Genomic DNA, 13,712 nt, shown 5'->3' with positions numbered 1-13,712 from the left:
ACCCCCGCCGCCACTCCCAAAACCCTAAGCCGCTCCGCCCCGCGCCGCTCCGCCCCGCGCCGCTCCCCTGTTCCGCGTGGCCACAAAGCTCCGCAGCGCCCAAGCCTCACCAGAGCCGTGCTTTAGCTCCGCCCGAGTCCCAGTGATCTCCCCGCGCCCACAGCCATCGACCCCGGTTCACGCCTCGCCGGGAATTTTCGCTCGGACACCAGCGCAGGTGAACTCCGCCGCCGCCCGATTCCTTGCTGCCGTTGATGCCTTGGCCTCGCTGACCGCATTCCTGGAACCACAGCTCGACCGCATACTCGATCGTGGGATTTGGAGGCCAGAAGCTGCGCCTCCTCAACTCTACCCCGAACTTCGCCGGGCCGTCGCCGCAGAATCAAGCCGACGATCCTTCAGCGCCGTTTCTCCGCCCAAAGTGAGCTTCTGGTGAGCTTCCCCGTGCTACAACCTAGCTTTCCGTTCGGTTAGTGCTTCGAACTTTGCCCTGGCACGGCGGGAACGCCCGACCCCGGCGAGCCCGTCACCGCAGCGCCGCCTCCACCGCCGAGCTCCACGCTCCGGCCACCCCCGACCCGCGCACGAGGCCCCAGTGGACCACGCGTGTCGCGCCCGTCATTTTGCACCAAACCGCGACCCAAACCATGCACTTCAGCGCCGGATCGGCCAACTCCGGCGAGCCCCAGCGCGGCGCCGCCGCGGGACGCGTCACCAGCGACTGAACGCCGCCGTCCCGTGCTCCTGACCCTCCGATCCTAGATCTACGGCCCGGATTAGATCGGCCCGGAGTCAACCAGACCAGATAACGGTCAACACATGATCTTTTGCATAAAAGCCCCTGCGTTTTCTGAGTATTAACCCGCAGTCCACCGCCTTTGAAAAATAATCGCAGTTAAGCCCAAAATTTTGCACGGACCCCCCTGAGTTTTCCAGAAATCAAACCCGCCGTCCACCCTTGGCAGTTTTGTGCGTCAGCCCTTAGATCTAATGTTTATTTACATTCTAGCCCTCGGTTTTAGCAGAAAAGCCCCTGGAATCCTGTTTTTCTTACAAATAAGCCCCTGAACCTTGTTTTAGGCCTAGTTTATGCGTTTTAGCTCCGTTTTTAGCGTTCTTTATATCCACGCGATCGTTGTAACGAGTAGAACAGTTTAGACTTAGTTTTTCTTGCTGTTTTATTGTAATGATGTACTGTTTCTTAGTTTTTGTTAATGTTTGTTTGTATGCTTATTTTCGTGCATTGTTTTGGCCATGTGTTCGTGAGTAGACGCTGATCCAGTTGAGGAGCCCCAGTACCAGTACCAGGAGCAGCCTTCTTCCGAGCACTTTGAGCAGCAGTCAGAGCAGTACGAGGAAGGCAAGTGTAACATGAACAACCTATCACTTTTAATTACATTTTCATACTGCATTTTAATACTGTATGCCTTTAAGGATTTCCTAGCCAGTTTATATCCTTTAAATATATCCTTGGGTTGCATTTTGGTTAGATGTGCTAGGTTGCTGCGCTATAACACACTCTGGTCCTTTTTAATTAATTTGAATAATGGTTTACTTGAATCTAATCCTGACAGTGGCACTCTGTGTGGCTTGAGTGGCTCACGTCTCGTTAAAATTGGCTTTTGTTAGAAACATGGTTTAGGGGGCCAGCACGGTGCTTAGTGCTTGGTTGGCCACTCTCCATAAGGACCGGTTCATAGAGCGACAACCTGGGACAACAGCGCTACCACAAGGCTAGAATGGGATAGACTTGGCGTAATAACTAGATCTTTTTGGTTTGGAGTAACTTACCTGCGGGGCAAGAGTAGTAAGCTTCAATGGTCCCTGCTCCTCCGGCTTGGTCTGTGCTTGGATTGCGCTCCTGTGCTTGTACCCCCGGAGGTGGGCCCCATCATCGCCGACCTAACTCTCGCGGTTACGCCTTACCAACGAGATTCTTTTTAAAGGCCTCGTAGTGAGTCGCTGGCCATCTCACCTAAGGAAGTGTGATGAACAACTGGCGTAGCTCACGACTTGTGGGTAAAGATGTGCAACCTCTGCAGAGTGTAAAACTGGTATACTAGCCGTGCTCACGGTTATGAGCGGCCCAGATCCTCCTTTTGATTAGTGAAGTTATCTCCTTCCGACGAGGGAGGTGCTTCTCGGGGTTACCTTGGTGGCTTGGTCGTGGTTTGGTTCTCAGTAGTAGTATAATTTAATTCTGATTAATTACTATGTAACTGGGTTAATGGTAATTCATCAACTCGTAGTAAATAGCTTTAATAAAATTTGTCAACACTTAAAAGCTAATGCAGTTGAGTCAGCCAGCCTAGAGCCTCATAGTTTGTGTTATACTTGTTGAGTACAAGTTGTGTACTCACTCTTGCCTCTTCTCTACTTTTTCCTCTTGGCTACGCTACTGCTGCTCAGTTCCTGCCGACTCGAGGGAGTTCGTCCAGCGCTACCAGGACTACGAGGACTTCTAGGTGCTTCGTCTCCCAGTCGACGTCCCTGTGGCGCCCTGCTTCAGCTTCGGAGAGCTTTTACCGTATTTTGTACTTCGCTTCCGCTGTATCAGACATTCTTGTCATTATTGTAATAAATAACATTCGTATTCGCTTTATTATGTCTTTTTACGTGATATGTGCTATGATATACTGTTCATTCTGTTGTATATACGTGTGACTTGATCCTGGCACGTATATGATTGCTCGGTTTATGTTCTTTTATAAACCGGGTGTTACAGAGTGGTATCAGAGCCGTATCGACTGTAGGACGAAGCCTAGATAGAACTGGTCGAGTTTTAGGACTTCTTCTCACCAATCCTTGACTGCTGAAACTATTTTACTATTATACCCCTTGACTTCTATGACTTTTACCCTTCTTGCCTTGATTTCTCTCTCTGAAGAATAGTTTCGTAGATTTTGGCCTGAATCAGTCATCTGACCACCATGAGTTAGCTAGGTGACCTTTTTATAATAAAACGATAGCACGTTCCGCGACGCGTTGTGTTAGTCAAGTCTTTTGCTAAACTCGGCTAAGTCGTGAAAATTGTCTGCTTGTTATTATGCTACATGCTTGATTTGGATTTTTGGAATGATTGCATAGTTTTGTAGTATAAATTTGTTTAAAGAAAATCACTCAGATGTTAAAGTTAACTAATTAATAAAATGAGTTAGATCGTTGTGGGTAAAACAGTCAACTCTATCCTGTCTACTTTATCATGGCTGAGTCTTTTTCCGCAAAGAGTTATCATATCCATCTGAGTTTATTCTTGCAATATCCTTACTCGTGAAATCTTTTGATCAAATCAGATGGTGAACACCAGGAGCACCGGTTCCGGTTCTGGCCAGCAGCAGGGTCAGAACAACCAGGGTACTGGGATCCCGATGCCTCCGCCTTTGACTCCGGAGCAGTACTTCCAGCTCCAGATGCAGATGATGGCTACCCTGAACAACACTGTTCAGGCTCTTCAGCACGCTCACACTCAGCCTCCGCCTCCTCCACCGCCGCAGCCTCGCGACAGGCGTGCTGAGTTCCTGAGGGGCACCCGCCAACGTTCTCTCACACGTCCGACCCTCTTCAGGCTGACGACTGGCTCCGTGCAGTGGAGCGTCAGCTGGACATCGCCCAGTGCGATGACCGTGAGCGCGTCTTGTACGCAGCAGGACAGCTGCGAGGTGCAGCTTTGGACTGGTGGGAGTCCCACCTAGTTCACGACCGCGAGGCTCTCACCTGGCTCCAGTTCAGGGAGCGTTTCCGTAGCCACAACGTCCCCGCGGGCGTTATGAAGATGAAGCAGAAGGAGTTCCTTGCACTGAAGCAGGTAATCTTAAGTATAATCATTCAGCGTTTTCTTTTGAGCTAATGCCCCTTGTTCTATCCTTATGAATCCTGAGTTAATTTTCCGATATCTATCTGTCTTTGTGAATTCAGGGGACTATGTCGGTCACAGAGTATCGTGATCGCTTTCTTCAGCTGGCACGCTACGCCCCTGCCGAGGTTGCGGATGACCGCAAGAAGCAGGAGCACTTCATGGAGGGTATTGAGGACTACCTCCAGTACGCGCTGCTCAACCTCCGCTTCGACGACTTCAACCATCTGGTTGACAGTGCGCTCAACACTGAGCGTAAGCACCTGGAGATGGAGGACAAGAAGAGGAAGGTTGTCCCCGTTGCTTCCGGCAGCAACACTCGTCCACGCCTCCAGCCGCCCCAGCAGTACCAGCAGCAGTACCGGCCTCCTCAGCAGTACCAGCAGAGACCGCAGCAGTACCCGCCTCGACAGCAGCAGGCAGGTCAGGGCCAGAGGTTACCGGCACCTCCGGCTCGTACTGCTCTACCAGCTCCACCGGCACCGCAGGCTCCACGTCCGGCAGCTCCTACCGGACAGCAGGCTCAGGGACCTCCTCGCACCTGCTTTCACTGCGGCCAGCCGGGGCACTACGCCAACGCTTGCCCCCGGAAGGCGCAGGCGGGACAGCAGGGGCGCCCAGCTCAGCCCAGGGCGCCACTTCAGGGCAGAGTGAACCACGTGACGGCCGAGTCAGCGGCCGAGGCTCCCAACGTGGTTATTGGTACGTTCATGGTTAATTCATATCCAGCTACAGTGCTTTTTGATACTGGTGCTACGCATTCCTTCATTACTCAGTCTTTTGTCGAGCATCATGGTATTCATACTAGCACATTAAAGAGGTGCCTGTTAGTATCTTCACCGGGAGGACAGTTGAGGTCTCACACTTACTGCCCGAGAGTCAGTGTTTCTTTGAGGGGAGTAGAGTTCTGTACTGATCTGATGGTGCTAGACACCAAGGGCATTGATGTCATTCTGGGAATGGAGACTCTGGCCAAATGGGGAGTTCGTATAGATTGTGCTCAGAGGACAGTCTTGCTATCAGCTTCCAGTGGCCAAGAGGTTGTTATCAGTGCAGTAGAGCCTTCTGGATTTCTTCAACAGATGGTACAGGCTGTGCGGGAAAATCTGAGGATTGCACAGAGCAGACAGAAGAGCTATGCAGATGGCAAACGGAGGGATCTGACTTTCAGTGTCGGTGATTATGTGTATCTGAAGGTGTCTCCGATGAGAGGAATTCGCAGATTTAATGTCAAGGGAAAGTTAGCACCTCGGTATGTGGGGCCATTCAAGGTGCTGGAGCGGAAATGCGAAGTTGCTTATCGCCTGGAGTTACCTCTCAGTCTCTCAGGAGTTCATGATGTCTTCCATATATCTCAGCTGAAGAGATGCCTGCGAGTACCCGAGGAGCAGGCACCCCTGGATGGAGTCGATGTCCAGGAAGATCTGACTTATACTGAGCATCCGGTGAAGATTCTGGAGACATCAGAGAGGGTTACTCGGAACAAGCGCATCAAGATGTGCAGAGTTCAGTGGAGTCATCACAGTGAAGCTGAGGCTACATGGGAGCGAGAAGATGAGTTGAAGAAGACATATCCAGATCTCTTTGCTAGCCAGCCCAGCTAAATCTCGGGGACGAGATTTCTTTAAGGGGGTAGGGTCTGTAACACCCTAATTTAAATTTCAGTATTTATTAATAAATTAATTGGCTTTAGTTAAATTTTCTAAGGTTTATTGTGTTTAGTTGGCATTTAATCTAATTTTTGTTCCTTAATTAATTAAAATTTATCATAGGTTTAAATTTTTGTTGCATTCATGCTGGTGCATAATTTTTACTTGAGTGTGGTTTGAATTCAAATTCAAATTTGAATTCAAACTTTGTTTGAATTAGATTTAGAAAGGAGAAGAATAGGAAAAAGAAAACCCAAAACCCAGAAAGCCCAAAACCCAGCCAACCCCAGATCCCGGCCCAGCTAAACCCGACGCGGGCCCAGCTCCCTCCTCTCCCTCTTTCCCTTCTCTCGCCCGGCCCAACCAGCTCTCCCCGAGCCCACTCACCTCGCTCGCGCCCGCGCCGAAGCCCAGCTGCGCCCGCTCGGCCTCCCGCACGGCCCAGCTTCGCGTCGGCCGCTCGCGCTCGCTTTCGCTGCCACCGGGGCCCCGCACGTCAACGCCCGCCCGTGAACCGCTCGCGCGGGCTCTGTCGCTGACCCGCGCCCCCGCCTCAGAGCCGCTGACGCCGTGGCCCCACCCGCAGGTCCATCTGCCCCCCCCCCCCGCAGCGCAGCTGCCGCCCGAACCCCCCGCCGGGGATCACGCCGGTTTCCCAACCCCGGGCGCGCACGCCCAGGTTGGCCGCCGCCCTACAAATAGGGGCCCGAGCCTTCCCCTGCACCCATCCACCCCCGCCGCCACTCCCAAAACCCTAAGCCGCTCCGCCCCGCGCCGCTCCGCCCCGCGCCGCTCCCCTGTTCCGCGTGGCCACAAAGCTCCGCAGCGCCCAAGCCCCAACAGAGCCGTGCTTTAGCTCCGCCCGAGTCCCAGTGATCTCCCCGAGCCCACAGCCATCGACCCCAGTTCACGCCTCGCCGGGAATTTTCGCTCGGACACCAGCGCAGGTGAACTCCGCCGCCGCCCGATTCCTTGCTGCCGTTGATGCCTTGGCCTCGCTGACCGCATTCCTGGAACCACAGCTCGACCGCATACTCGCTCGTGGGATTTGGAGGCTAGAAGCTGCGCCTCCTCAACTCTACCCCGAACTTCGCCGGGCCGTCGCCGCAGAATCAAGCCGACGATCCTTCAGCGCCGTTTCTCCGCCCAAAGTGAGCTTCTGGTGAGCTTCCCCGTGCTACAACCTAGCTTTCCGTTCGGTTAGTGCTTCGAACTTTGCCCTGGCACGGCGGGAACGCCCGACCCCGGCGAGCCCGTCACCGCAGCGCCGCCTCCACCGCCGAGCTCCACGCTCCGGCCACCCCCGACCCGCGCACGAGGCTCCAGTGGACCACGCGTGTCGCGCCCGTCATTTTGCACCAAACCGCGACCCAAACCATGCACTTCAGCGCCGGATCGGCCAACTCCGGCGAGCCCCAGCGCGGCGCCGCCGCGGGACGCGTCACCAGCGACTGAACGCCGCCGTCCCGTGCTCCTGACCCTCCGATCCTAGATCTACGGCCCGGATTAGATCGGCCCGGAGTCAACAAGACCAGATAATGGTCAACACACGATCTTTTGCATAAAAGCCCCTGCGTTTTCTGAGTATTAACCCGCAGTCCACCGCCTTTGAAAAATAATCGCAGTTAAGCCCAAAATTTTGCACGGACCCCCCTGAGTTTTCCAGAAATCAAACCCGCCGTCCACCCTTGGCAGTTTTGCGCGTCAGCCCTTAGATCTAATGTTTATTTACATTCTAGCCCTCGGTTTTAGCAGAAAAGCCCCTGGAATCCTGTTTTTCTTACAAATAAGCCCCTGAACCTTGTTTTAGGCCTAGTTTATGCGTTTTAGCTCCGTTTTTAGCGTTCTTTATATCCACGCGATCGTTGTAACGAGTAGAACAGTTTAGACTTAGTTTTTCTTGCTGTTTTATTGTAATGATGTACTGTTTCTTAGTTTTTGTTAATGTTTGTTTGTATGCTTATTTTCGTGCATTGTTTTGGCCATGTGTTCGTGAGTAGACGCTGATCCAGTTGAGGAGCCCCAGTACCAGTACCAGGAGCAGCCTTCTTCCGAGCACTTTGAGCAGCAGTCAGAGCAGTACGAGGAAGGCAAGTGTAACATGAACAACCTATCACTTTTAATTACATTTTCATACTGCATTTTAATACTGTATGCCTTTAAGGATTTCCTAGCCAGTTTATATCCTTTAAATATATCCTTGGGTTGCATTTTGGTTAGATGTGCTAGGTTGCTGCGCTATAACACACTCTGGTCCTTTTTAATTAATTTGAATAATGGTTTACTTGAATCTAATCCTGAGAGTGGCACTCTGTGTGGCTTGAGTGGCTCACGTCTCGTTAAAATTGGCTTTTGTTAGAAACATGGTTTAGGGGGCCAGCACGGTGCTTAGTGCTTGGTTGGCCACTCTCCATAAGGACCGGTTCATAGAGCGACAACCTGGGACAACAGCGCTACCACAAGGCTAGAATGGGATAGACTTGGCGTAATAACTAGATCTTTTTGGTTTGGAGTAACTTACCTGCGGGGCAAGAGTAGTAAGCTTCAATGGTCCCTGCTCCTCCGGCTTGGTCTGTGCTTGGATTGCGCTCCTGTGCTTGTACCCCCGGAGGTGGGCCCCATCGTCGCCGACCTAACTCTCGCGGTTACGCCTTACCAACGAGATTCTTTTTAAAGGCCTCGTAGTGAGTCGCTGGCCATCTCACCTAAGGAAGTGTGATGAACAACTGGCGTAGCTCACGACTTGTGGGTAAAGATGTGCAACCTCTGCAGAGTGTAAAACTGGTATACTAGCCGTGCTCACGGTTATGAGCGGCCCAGATCCTCCTTTTGATTAGTGAAGTTATCTCCTTCCGACGAGGGAGGTGCTTCTCGGGGTTACCTTGGTGGCTTGGTCGTGGTTTGGTTCTCAGTAGTAGTATAATTTAATTCTGATTAATTACTATGTAACTGGGTTAATGGTAATTCATCAACTCGTAGTAAATAGCTTTAATAAAATTTGTCAACACTTAAAAGCTAATGCAGTTGAGTCAGCCAGCCTAGAGCCTCATAGTTTGTGTTATACTTGTTGAGTACAAGTTGTGTACTCACTCTTGCCTCTTCTCTACTTTTTCCTCTTGGCTACGCTACTGCTGCTCAGTTCCTGCCGACTCGAGGGAGTTCGTCCAGCGCTACCAGGACTACGAGGACTTCTAGGTGCTTCGTCTCCCAGTCGACGTCCCTGTGGCGCCCTGCTTCAGCTTCGGAGAGCTTTTACCGTATTTTGTACTTCGCTTCCGCTGTATCAGACATTCTTGTCATTATTGTAATAAATAACATTCGTATTCGCTTTATTATGTCTTTTTACGTGATATGTGCTATGATATACTGTTCATTCTGTTGTATATACGTGTGACTTGATCCTGGCACGTATATGATTGCTCGGTTTATGTTCTTTTATAAACCGGGTGTTGCAGTAACACACTTCATGAGGATGCCTGAAGCAGAGCGCTTGTATAGGTTGTCGCCAACCAGGACAAAACCCTTGCTGCGCCTAGTGATGCGGGCAGCTTCAGCACTTTTAGTATCGACATGTGGTGGAAGCTTGAACTCTGTGATGAAGTCGATAAACGGAGTCCGCCAATCTTCTTCGATCATCAGTACTTCTCTGACTGTGGTAGAGACCTCCGTGTCAGTGACTTGTTGGCTTTGTACCTTGACTGATGGGTGATGAAGTTCATGGACAAAGACTCCCGGTGGAATAGCTGCTTGAGTAGAGCCTAGTTTGGAAAGGACATCAGGTCCCACATTGTTGTCACGATCAACGTGATGGATCTCCAACCCTGACAACTTGTTTTTGAGCTTCCTGATTTCTTCAACGTATGCGTCCATGGTATCCTTTTTGATGTCCCACTCCTTATTGACTTGTTGGATGATGAGTAGAGAATCGTCGTAAACGAGTAGTCGCTTTATGCCGAGGGAGACTGCTAGTCGAAGATCGTGTAGCAGTGCCTCGTATTCAGCTTCATTTTTAGAAACCTTGAACATGATTTGGAACACGTACTTTAGTTGCTCTCCCTTGGGGGAGATGAATAAAACTCCCGCACCGCCTCCGTCGAGCTTGAGTGAGCCGTCAAAGTACATTACCCAATGCTCTGGAATGTTATGAGGTGCTGGGATCTGATTTTCCCGCCATTCAGCTAAGAAGTCGACTTGTGCCTGTGACTTGATTGTTGTTCTTGGCTTGAAGTTGATTTCCAAGGCTCCCAGTTCAACCGCCCACTTTGAGATTCGTCCAGTGGTATCCTGATTGTGGAGTATATCCCCTAATGGAAAGTCAGTTATCACTGAGACCTTGTATTCATCGAAGTAATGCCGGAGCTTCCTAGAGGTGATTAGAATTCCATACAGAAGTTTCTGAATTGATGGATATCTAACCTTTGATTCGGAGAGTACTTCGCTGATGAAGTATACTGGTCTCTGGACGCCATAGGCATGGCCTTCCTCCGGTCGTTCGACTACTATCGCTGTACTGACTACATGAGTAGTTGCGGCGATGTAGAGGAGTAGTTCCTCGCCGGGTAGTGGAGCTATCAGAATTGGCGGTGACTGGAGGTGATGCTTGGGATTCTCGAGTGCTTCCGCGGCTTCTGTAGTCCATTCAAATTTATCTTGTCGTTTCAAGATCTTGAAGAAGGGTAAGCCCTGTTCGCCAAGTCTAGACAAGAATCTATTCAAGGCTGCATGCAGCCTATAAGCTTCTGGACGTCCTTGATGGTGGCTGGAGCATCCATGGACATGATGGCATTGATCTTCTCTGGATTGGCTTCAATTCCTCGGTTACTGACGATGAATCCGAGTAGTTTTCCAGAGGGTACGCCAAAGACACACTTAGTTGGGTTGAGCTTCCAGCAAAATTTACGGAGGCTGTTGAAGGTCTCTTCTAGGTCAGTAATAAATTGATCCTGGGTCTTGGTTTTGACGACGACGTCGTCAACATAGGCTTCAACATTGCGATGTAGCTGATCGGCGAAGCACAGCTGTATCGCGCGCTGGTAGGTAGCCCCAGCGTTCTTCAACCTGAAGGACATGGTCTTGTAGGCATAAGCCCCGTAAGGGGTGATAAAGGCCGTCTTGATTTGGTCTTCTTCTTTCAGGGCGATCTGATGGTACCCTGAGTAGCAGTCGAGGAAGGATAACAGGACACATCCTACTATTGAGTCGATTACTTGATCAATGCGTGGTAGCCCGAAGGGATCCTTTGGGCAGTGCTTGTTTAGATCGGTGTAGTCAACGCACATCCTCCACTCGTTGTTGTTCTTTTTCTGGACAAGCACAGGGTTAGCCAATCATTCAGGGTGGTAGACCTCTTTGATGAACCCTGCTGCGAGTAGTTTTGCCAGCTCTTTCTTGATGGCTTCTCGCTTGTCTGGTGAGAAATGCCTTAGCCATTGCTTCTTTGGTATGGCTTTAGAGTCGGCTTTCAAGGCATGCTCGATCAACTCCTTGGGCACCCCTGGCATATCCACTGGTTTCCACGCGAATACGTCTCAGTTGGCCCTAAGGAAGTTGACGAGCTCGAGTTCCTATTTGTCACCCAGTCCTGCTCCGATGATGGCTGTTTTGGAGTCATCTCCCTCTTGTAGCTGGATAGTCTTGGTGCCCACATCATTGGTTGGTTTAACTGATGATTGGCTTGGCTTCTTGGAAGGCATTGACTCCTTGAGTGAGAGTTCCTTAGCAGTAGCAAGTATTTCCCTGACAGAGCTAGGGACCCGAGTTGTGGCAGCATGATCGATTGCTTCCTTGTCGCACTCGAAAGACTTAAGGAGGTCTCCACGTAGTGAAAGGACTCCTGTGTTGCCTGGCATCTTGAGGAGTAGGTAAACATAGTGCGGTACTACCATGAATTTGGCTAGTGCGGGTCTTCCCAAGATAGCGTGGTAGGAAGATTCGAAGTCGGCTACTTCGAATTTGATATATTCTGTTCGGAAGTTCTGTTCTGTAGCAAACGTGACTGGGAGAGTAACCGAGCCAATTGGTGTACAGAAATTCCCGGGGCGATACCGTAGAACAGAGCCTTGCTTGGAGTAAGCAGACTCATATAGTTGAGGCCCATCTTTACCAATGTGCTTGCAAAGATCAGGTTGAGCCCACTTCCGCCGTCGATGAGTGCTCGAGTAAGCTTGGAGCCCTGAATGACTGGATCGAGTACTAGCGGGAACTTTCCAGGTTTAGAGAAACTGGTCCATTGATCCTCCCTGGAGAAGGTAATGGGGACCTCGCTATATTTGAGTGCTCTCTGAATTGCTGGCTCGACTGAGAGGATCTCTCTGAATAGGAGCTTCTGAGCTCGTTTGGAGAAGCTAGGATCTCCTCCAAATATGACGTTGACAATGTTTTGCTGCTGTTGGAAACCATCACGGTCTTTCTTGTCGTCTTCATCATCTTTGTGTTGTTCTTTCTTTGGAGCAGTTGCAGGTGCCGACTGGAAGGATTTGTGCAGGATCGTGCACTCCCACATCGAGTGGTTGCTCTTGGGGTGGATTGGACAACTTTTGTTGTGAAGAATCTTGTCGAACTAGTCCTACGGCTTGTCGCCCTTCTTACCACGCGGTGTGCGATCCATAGTGCCGATAGTGTCGTCAGGATTACGCTTATGCGTAGGATCCCGCTGGTTGCTGGGCCCTCCATGGTCGTTGTGGCGCTTCCCGTTGTTGTCGTTGTTGCGGCGGGGAAAGCGACTGCGTTCTTGCTCCTCTTCATCTACCCAGCACTGCATCATGTCACATAGATCTACCACCGTTTTGGGCCAATTACGCCCAAAGTCGCGGTATAGTGACTGGACGGTGATGCCACTCAGGAAGTAGTCGATGACGTCGGCGGCGGCAACGTTGGGGATGGTAGCTCTTGTGTCGAAGAAGCTCTTGATGTAGGATCTGATCGACTCGCCTTGCTCCTGCTTGATCATGGATAGGGCGTGGCGAGTAGCTACTCGGTGCAGCGACCCTTGGAAGTTGTCGATGAACGCCTTCTTGAGGTCCTCCCACGAGTGGATTGACTCGCGCGCCAGGCTTTCGAGCCATGTGAGGGGTGCGGGCTCCAGGGCCATGTTGGTATTTTGCAACATCACGAATAAAATCCGCAAGCGCACGGATACCACTGTAGCTTTCACCCAAGAGTATTCCAGGGTATCGTATCCACTGAGGAACGTGAGTACGCTATCTACAGGTTCAGGCTCATACAAGGACACACGCACCGGTGTGGAGAAGACAGAAGAGAGGACTTTCTATATCTAGAATCTATGCCTAGGAGAAGAGATCACGTCGCCGTTATACTTCGAGATAAAAGTATCGACCGACTTATGCAAACCGGTAGTTCCAATATGTGCTCTATCTGATATCCGAACGTGGAGGATTACTAAACGGCTCGAACAGGGCTGTCACCACCTGCCGGCTACCTCTACAAACCGTGGGACTATCAAACAACTGAGTGGTATAGTCCAGCCTAGACACCACGTCTACGCCTTTCCCTACTAAACTTAGCCCTGGCCAAGACTACCCTTTTCTATCCGGGGTCTTAAGCTAAGATCAAATGCTACTCGCTAGCATACACATCAACTAATATAAGGCAGAGATGATAACTTGCGATCTAAACTCTAATTGCAAATAAACAAACAAAGAAAGTCTCGAACACCTACAACCGAATAAGCATCCGTTGAGGTACAAGCGGAGAAGAGTGCCGACAGACCCGGCACTTCCCCCGACTCCTCCTCACTCTCCTCCTCTTCTTCTACACCTCCTAGTCTACCTAAGCCTCTAGGATGAAGGTCTCAAGATCCAAGGGAGAAAGGTGAGTTGAGAGGGTGTGATGTGTGTGTGTGTGTCCATTCCTCTACCCCCTCCCCTTGTATTTATAGGAGGGAGCCATGGGCTGAAGCACCAGGAACCGACTTAAGCAACCAGCAGGGAGGCGTCACATGTCGAAGCTGAGGCGGTGGGGCCCATGGGCCTAGTCGGCCGACCAGTAGGTCGGTCGGCCTACCAGGTGGGCCAACCGCCCCTAGATTCGTCCAGCAGGCTGTCCTGGGCCTCCTTGTCTTAACCCAGTTTGGCTTGGCCTGTCTTGTGTGGTCTAAACTAGGCTTTTGGGCTACACTTGGTCCATTTGAGCCTGAATCGGTACCTTGTGCATTCAGCTGTGTTGCCAATGCATCCTGCTGTGCACCCATC

This window comes from Panicum virgatum, chromosome 9N (genome assembly GCF_016808335.1).
Source record: "Panicum virgatum strain AP13 chromosome 9N, P.virgatum_v5, whole genome shotgun sequence".
Classification (NCBI taxonomy): Eukaryota; Viridiplantae; Streptophyta; class Magnoliopsida; order Poales; family Poaceae; genus Panicum; species Panicum virgatum.
This window is presented reverse-complemented; position numbering follows the sequence as displayed.